Source organism: Chiloscyllium plagiosum, unplaced genomic scaffold, assembly GCF_037043375.1.
Source record: "Chiloscyllium plagiosum isolate Xiang-an unplaced genomic scaffold, Cpla_swu_hap1 HiC_scaffold_42, whole genome shotgun sequence".
In the NCBI taxonomy this organism is placed as follows: domain Eukaryota; kingdom Metazoa; phylum Chordata; class Chondrichthyes; order Orectolobiformes; family Hemiscylliidae; genus Chiloscyllium; species Chiloscyllium plagiosum.
The window spans coordinates 45657394-45664106 of NW_028270180.1; the positions used below are offsets into that span (position 1 = coordinate 45657394).

General features: G+C 44.6%; 1 non-coding gene across 1 annotated transcript; it reads left to right on the forward strand.

The window, feature by feature from the left end:
- Positions 1–526: 526 nt before the first annotated feature.
- Positions 527–618, forward strand: trnar-ucu (transfer RNA arginine (anticodon UCU)). Its single transcript is given in 2 exon segments — positions 527–563; positions 583–618. It is a non-coding gene; the product is annotated as a tRNA-Arg (tRNA).
- Positions 619–6713: the final 6095 nt, after the last annotated feature.

Sequence of the window (6713 nt, forward strand, 5' to 3'; positions counted from 1 at the left end):
TTTTGGCTTTTCTTCTGAGAACTTTGTTTTTCTGTTGTAATCGCCAGATACTGGAAGCTTCTGAATGCAGGAGGAGAATTTCACAGGAGATGAAAAGAATGGAAAGGGTTTGACCACTCCCATTGTGAAGGTACGCGAGCTAGGCTGGGGATGTTGCTCTCAGCGCAGAGAAGGCTGAATAAGAAACCGATTAACGTGCTCATTTTATGAAGAGGATAAATATGTTTGACAGGGATAAGCCTGTATTGGGAAGGAACAGAGTAACATAAATGAAAGACAGGAGACAAGGAGGAGATTTAGGAAGAATACTTTCACCTATAGAGTATTGATTATCTGGAACATGTGGTAAAGGTAAGTGTCATGCGAACGTTTCAGCAGTCTGTAGCCGAACACGTGATGAGCCAGAGCATGAGTGGAGAAGGACCAGGTATCAGAAAGTGTGACGAGGTTCGACAGGCGCGAGATGGGTGTCCTGAATGCAATGCATCAAAGGCAAACTAGTGTGCTTAAAGATAACAACTGGTGCGGCTCTGTGGCGCAATGGAAAGCGCGTTGGACTTCTACATCTCTATTCAGGTTGCTATTCAAAGGTTGTGGGTTCGAATCCCATCAGAGTCGTGTTTTAATTTATGTTTTGCAAAGTGGTCAGACCAGACTCGGCTGCTCATCTGCAAAACCAGTAATATTCGTGCATAAACCTAACTGTCTCGAAACGGTTTACATTATCGATGTCTATTTATGGTAGAGATCGATAAATACCTGTTAGACAGTACGATGTTGTGGATGGGCTGGAAAAAGACATAAAATTGTTCTATGAGCCATGATGATATCAAATTACGTGGCAGGACAGGATCGGTGTTAAGAATGGCCTCCTTCTGCTCCTTTGTGCCTGTGCCATTTCTGGCCAAGGTTTTAAAATAATCACAATGAGGACAATATGAATTAAACGCCAAATAATATTTTGGTCTCATCTCCACTTCGCTTCCCTCCCGGCTGGAATAGACAGCTCTTGTTTCAGCTTTAGATCATACAGCGGAGGATTCTTACAAGTTGTCCTTCAGGGTGAATGTTCCTTCACATTGGTTTCCAAGTGGACACATGGAGCAAGCAATTGCATGGAATCAGGGGCAGATTTCCCCTTTGCTGGGCTGGAATTCTGGCCAAGGTAATGAACGTGAATTTCTGACATTTTGAATCTTACTCTGGATTCCTGCGACTTTACGAATTAAACTGAATTTAATTTGCCCTTGCAGAACATTATTCAATCTTCACTGTGCATAAAAACCATGCCACATGCTCGTGCACATAGTATGCTGAACATTGTTGATGTTGTGTGCAGTGTGGGTCGATGTCTCAGATGAACATGCCAAAGGAAGTTGGTGAAATATCAGTGAATCGAATTGTCTGACGAATTGAAGCCGATAGAAGGAAATTCCCAGTACAATGGCCACATAACATTGCCTGTGACCAACGCAGGAAGCCATGGCAAATGTATGCAGTATTCAATAAAACCGATTTTCACCACATTTATCTATGCCATTTTCCTTAAGCTGATGCTTCACAATCGATGATCCATTATCAGTATAACCACCTCTACACTGCGTTTCATTTCAGATACACAGAAAAAAAATAAGTAATTGGGTTGAGGGGCCCAGTGGTAAGATCAGGAACCGTTCGTCACCATTAGACGGCAGATCCAGTGGTGCAGTTAGTTAGCTTGCTTTACTTGCATGACAGAATGGCAGCACATGAACTGCCAAAGTTGTGCATTGGATTCTCGCCAGGTGTTTGTTTTACTGATACTGACCAGAGATGATTGTAACTTCAAGCTGAAGAACAGTGTAAACCCGGAATATTACATTGCAATAAAGTGCTTTTGGCACTAATGTTGCACCGACCTGTAAGACCAATCCGAAGTCCATCTGACCAGCATTTTGACATTATAAGCCGTAAGTTTATCCAATGATCATTTAATTGCCCTGAAGGTTGGTGAGTCTACGACTGTTGAAGACAAGACGTTCTGCACTCTTATTACTCTCTGAGAAAGGCAGCTACCTCGGCATTTATCATCCTCAAATTACATCGATATGCCCTTATGCCAACCATCACCATTTGAAGAAAATGCCTTCACTGTCCACCTTACGGCAAACTCTGATAATCTTTTACGTCTCTATTAATTCACTTCTCAAACTTCTTATCTCTATCAAAAACAGCCTCGAGTCCCTCAGCCTTTCCTCGTAAGACCTTCCCTTCACAGAAGGCAACATCCGAGGAAATCTCGTGTACAACCTTTCCAATGCTTTCACATCCGTCCTATAATGTGGCGACCAGAACTCGACAAGTTTGGCCATACCAGACAAATTTCTGGAGCTGCAAAGGGATCGTTTGGCCCTGAAACTCAATCCTTCTCCCAATAAAAACTAACACACTGTGCTCATTGCAAACAAATCCATCAACGTGTGTGTTAACTTTCAGAGTTTTATATACATAGACGCCGAGATCGCTCTGTTCATCTAAACTTCCAAGAATATTACAATTAGCCCAGAACATTTTATTCTTGCTGTTCATTCCAAAGTAAATCACCTCACACTTTTCCACAATAACCTCCATATGCCACCTCTGAGCCCCGATCTGCAGATTATTCATGTCCGTCTGTAACCTGCAGCAGACTTCGGCACTGTTGACAACTCCATCGACGTAGTGTGTTCTGCGAATTTGCTCATCCATCATCCCATGCTCAAACCCAGGTCATTTATAAAGGTGACAAACAGCAGTGGACCCTAACAGGAATCTTGTGGTACACCATGAATAACTGAACTCCAGGATGAATATTTTCCATTAACTACCACACTCTGTGCTCTTTCAGCAAGCCAATTACTGATCTAAACCGCAAAATCACCCTCAATCCCATGTCTCTGTATTTTCTGCAACAGCCGACCGTGCATTCGTGAAAATCATATCCACCATGTTAACCACTTTACTCTCATCCACTTGTTTGTTGTCCTTTTCAAAAAGCTCAATAAAGTTTGTGAGCCACAACCTGCTATTCGCAAAATCGTGTTGACTGTAGTGAATCAACTTCTTCCTCCTTCGGTGATCATAAATCATATCTCTCATAACCTTTCCCAAAACTTCACCTTCAAGGAAATACGGCTCACTGTTCTATAATTTCTAGCTTTCTCCCTGCTACTCTTCGTGAAGAAGGGGATAATATTTGCTGAACTCGAGTCTTCTCGCATTAATCACATAGACACTGACGAAATAAAGTTGGTAGTCAAAAGTTCTGCAATCTCCTCCCACGATTCTCAGAGAAACCTATGATACATCCCATCAAGCCCAGGGGACAAATATATTTTCAGGCTTTCAAGAATTGCTAACAACTCGTCTTTATGAATATCAATTTCGTTTATTCTAACAGATTGCATCTCAAAATTCTCTTCGACAGCATTGTCTTTTTCATTTGAGATATGATGAAAAATATACATTCAGCGGCTCTCCTATCCTCGGACTCCATTGACGACGTCCTCCTACTGTTCTTGACAGGCCCGAATTATATCCTAGATATTATTTTGTTCTCGAAATGACAAGAGAAAGCTTCCGGGTTTTAAATGACCCTGCCAGCTAAAGACTTTTAATGTCCCCTCTTTGCTCTGAGTAGCTCTCTCTTTTAGCCCTTTCTTGCTAGCTTTTAATTTTCAAGTGCCCTAACTCAGCTTTCATATTACATGTTTACATGCACTGCCTTCTCCATCTTGACAAGAAATTCAACTTTTTGAGTAAAAATGGCTCCCTGTCTCAACCTCATATTCCCTGCATGACGCACACACACTTATCAAGGACATGCATGAGCGCTTACCTGAACAAGCTCCGTATTTCAGGTTTGAAAAACCCCTGCGTTTACTTTCCCATCTGGTGCATCCTAACTCTTGCTGATCGCATCATACTGGCCTTTCTGCCAGCGGTACCTCATGCTTTGCGATATATATATATATATATATATATATATATATATATATATATATTCCTATGCATCACTAAATAAACATACCGAATTGTGGTCACTATCACCAAAGTGTTCAATTATCTCCAAATCGAACAGTTGACTTGCTTCATTACGCAGTACCAAATCCAATATGTTTTTGATTCTTGTTGGCCCGTCCACATGCTGCGTCACGAAACCCTCCTGCACACTTTGGACAAAGTCTGACCAATCAGAGCTCCTCAAACAATAACATTTCCAATCAATATTTGGAAAGTTAAACTTCCCCACTACAACTACCTTGTTACTTCCGTTCCTCTCCAGAACCATCTATGCAATCTTTTCCTCCATATCTCTAGAACATTTTGGTGGTGACCTCCACTTGCCTGATTTTAATCTCAGCCCATTCTAGTTCAGCAGAATGAGTCGGGTCCTCACCAAATATCCTTTCTGCTACCATAGCACTGTCTTTGACTAAATATGCCACATCTTCCCCTCTTTAACGACTTCCCTGTTCTTACTGAAAAATCGAAACTGAGGTGCAAGGAACAACCATTCATTTCAGTGCTCCATTCATGTCTCTGAAATGGCCACAATATTGAAGTCCCAGTTAACAACCCATGACACCTGATTTAACCCAGATGCTCCTAGCGGTGAAGTAGACAGACTTCAAACCACCTTCATCCTTGCCAGCATTCACTCGCAAACCCGAAAACCTATTTATGTCCTAACCACTCAAAACCTCCAGCAAACCGCAGCTAAAATTCGGGTTCGCAATCCGCTGCTGAATCCGTCAAACCCTCCTGAAGAGCTTTAGAAAATTGTCCTTCCGGGTCAGGTGAAGACCATCTTGTTTGTCGAGGTCCGACCGACTCCAGAATGAGCCCCAACTATCCAGATGTCCAAATCCCTATCACTGCACTATCCTTACAACCACGTGTTCATCTGCTCTCTCCCTATTCTTTCCCTCACGACAACGTGGCATGTGTAACCAAACAGAGAGAACAACTCTGTTTGATCTAGTTCTAAAATGTCACCCTGGATCCCTGAATTTCTGCCATATATCCACATCAATTTTATTACATAAGTTGTTAGTGCATATGTGAAACATGACCTCGAGCTGCTCCCCCTCCACTTAAGGGTCCTGAAACCACGCTGCGAGACATCACAAACCTTGGTAACGTGGAGAAATCACATCAATCATGAGCCTGCCCTGTACCCACAGAAACTGCAATCTGTCACCATGTAGTCCCCAATAACTATTGCTCTCCTCCCCTCTCCCCTACCCTTCTGATCACAGGGACAAACACTGTGCCAGAGATCTGTACCCCATGGCTTACCCCTCGTAGGACATCCCCCCAAAAGTAACAAATACGGTATGCTTGTTACAGATGGGCACAGCCAAAGTGGATGCCTGCACTGGCTGTCTGTTCCCTTTTCGTCTCCCGACTGTATACCATCGACCTTTTTCTTGTACCTGAAGTGCAACTGCCTCCATATAACTCCTCTCAATTCACTTCAGACTACCCAAAGATCCAATGTTCAGCTCCAGTTCCCGAAAGCTGTTGCCAAGGAGATGGAGTTGGGTGCAATTCCCGTAGATTCAAATGTCAGGGACATTACAGTAAACTCTAAGCTCTCACATTCTACAGGCAGAAGAATGGCCGACCATCCATTTCTAATGTTCTGAATTCACACACACACACATACACACACACATGTGTGTGAATTTAGAATATTTGGAATTGGTTTGTCGGCCATTTGAATGTTCTAGGAGAAAGTGAGGACTGCAGATGCTGGAGATCAGAGCTGAAAATGTGTTGCTGGAAAAGCGCAGCAGGTCAGGCAGCATCCAAGGAACAGGAGAATTGACGTTTCGGGCATAAGCCCTTCTTCAGGAATGCGGAAGGTGTGTCCAGCAGGCTAAGATAAAAGGTAGGGAGGAGGGACTTGGGTGAGGGGCGTTGGAAATGCAATAAGTGGAGGGAGGTGAAGGTGAGGGTGATAGGCAGGAGTGTGGTGGGGGCGGAGAGGTCAGGAAGAATATTGCAGGTTAGGAAGGCGGTGCTGAGTTCGAGGAATTTGACTGAGACAAGGTGGGGGAAGGGGAAATGAGTAAACTGGAGAAATCTGAGTTCATCCCTTGTGGTTGGAGGGTTCCCAGGCAGAAGATGAGGCGCTCTTCCTCCAACCGTCTGGCGATGGAGGAGTCTAAGGACCTGCATGTCCTTGGTGGAGTGGGAGGGGGAGTTAAAGTGTTGGGCTACGGGTGGTTGGGTTGGTTGGACCGGGTGTCCCAGAGGTGTTCTCTGAAACGTTCCGCAAGTAGGCGGCCTGTCTCCCCAATGTAGAGGAGGCCACATCGGGTGTAGCAGATGCAATAGATGATGTGTGTGGAGGTGCAGGTGAATTTGGGGTGGATATGGAAGTGTCCCTTGGGGCCTTGGAGGGAAGTAAGGGGGGAGGCGTGGGCGCAAGTTTTGCATTTCTTGCGGTTGCAGGGGAAGGTGCCGGGAGTGGAGGTTGGGTTGGTGTGGGTTGTGGACCTGACGAGGGAGTCACGGCGGGAGTGGTCTTTTCGGATCGCTGATAGGGTAGGGGAGGGAAATATATCCCTGGTGGTGGGGTCCGTTTGGAGGTGGCGGACATGACGACGGATGATACGTTGTACATGGAGGTTGGTGGGGTGGTAGGTGAGGACCAGTGGGGTTCTGTCCTGGTGGCGGTTGGAGGG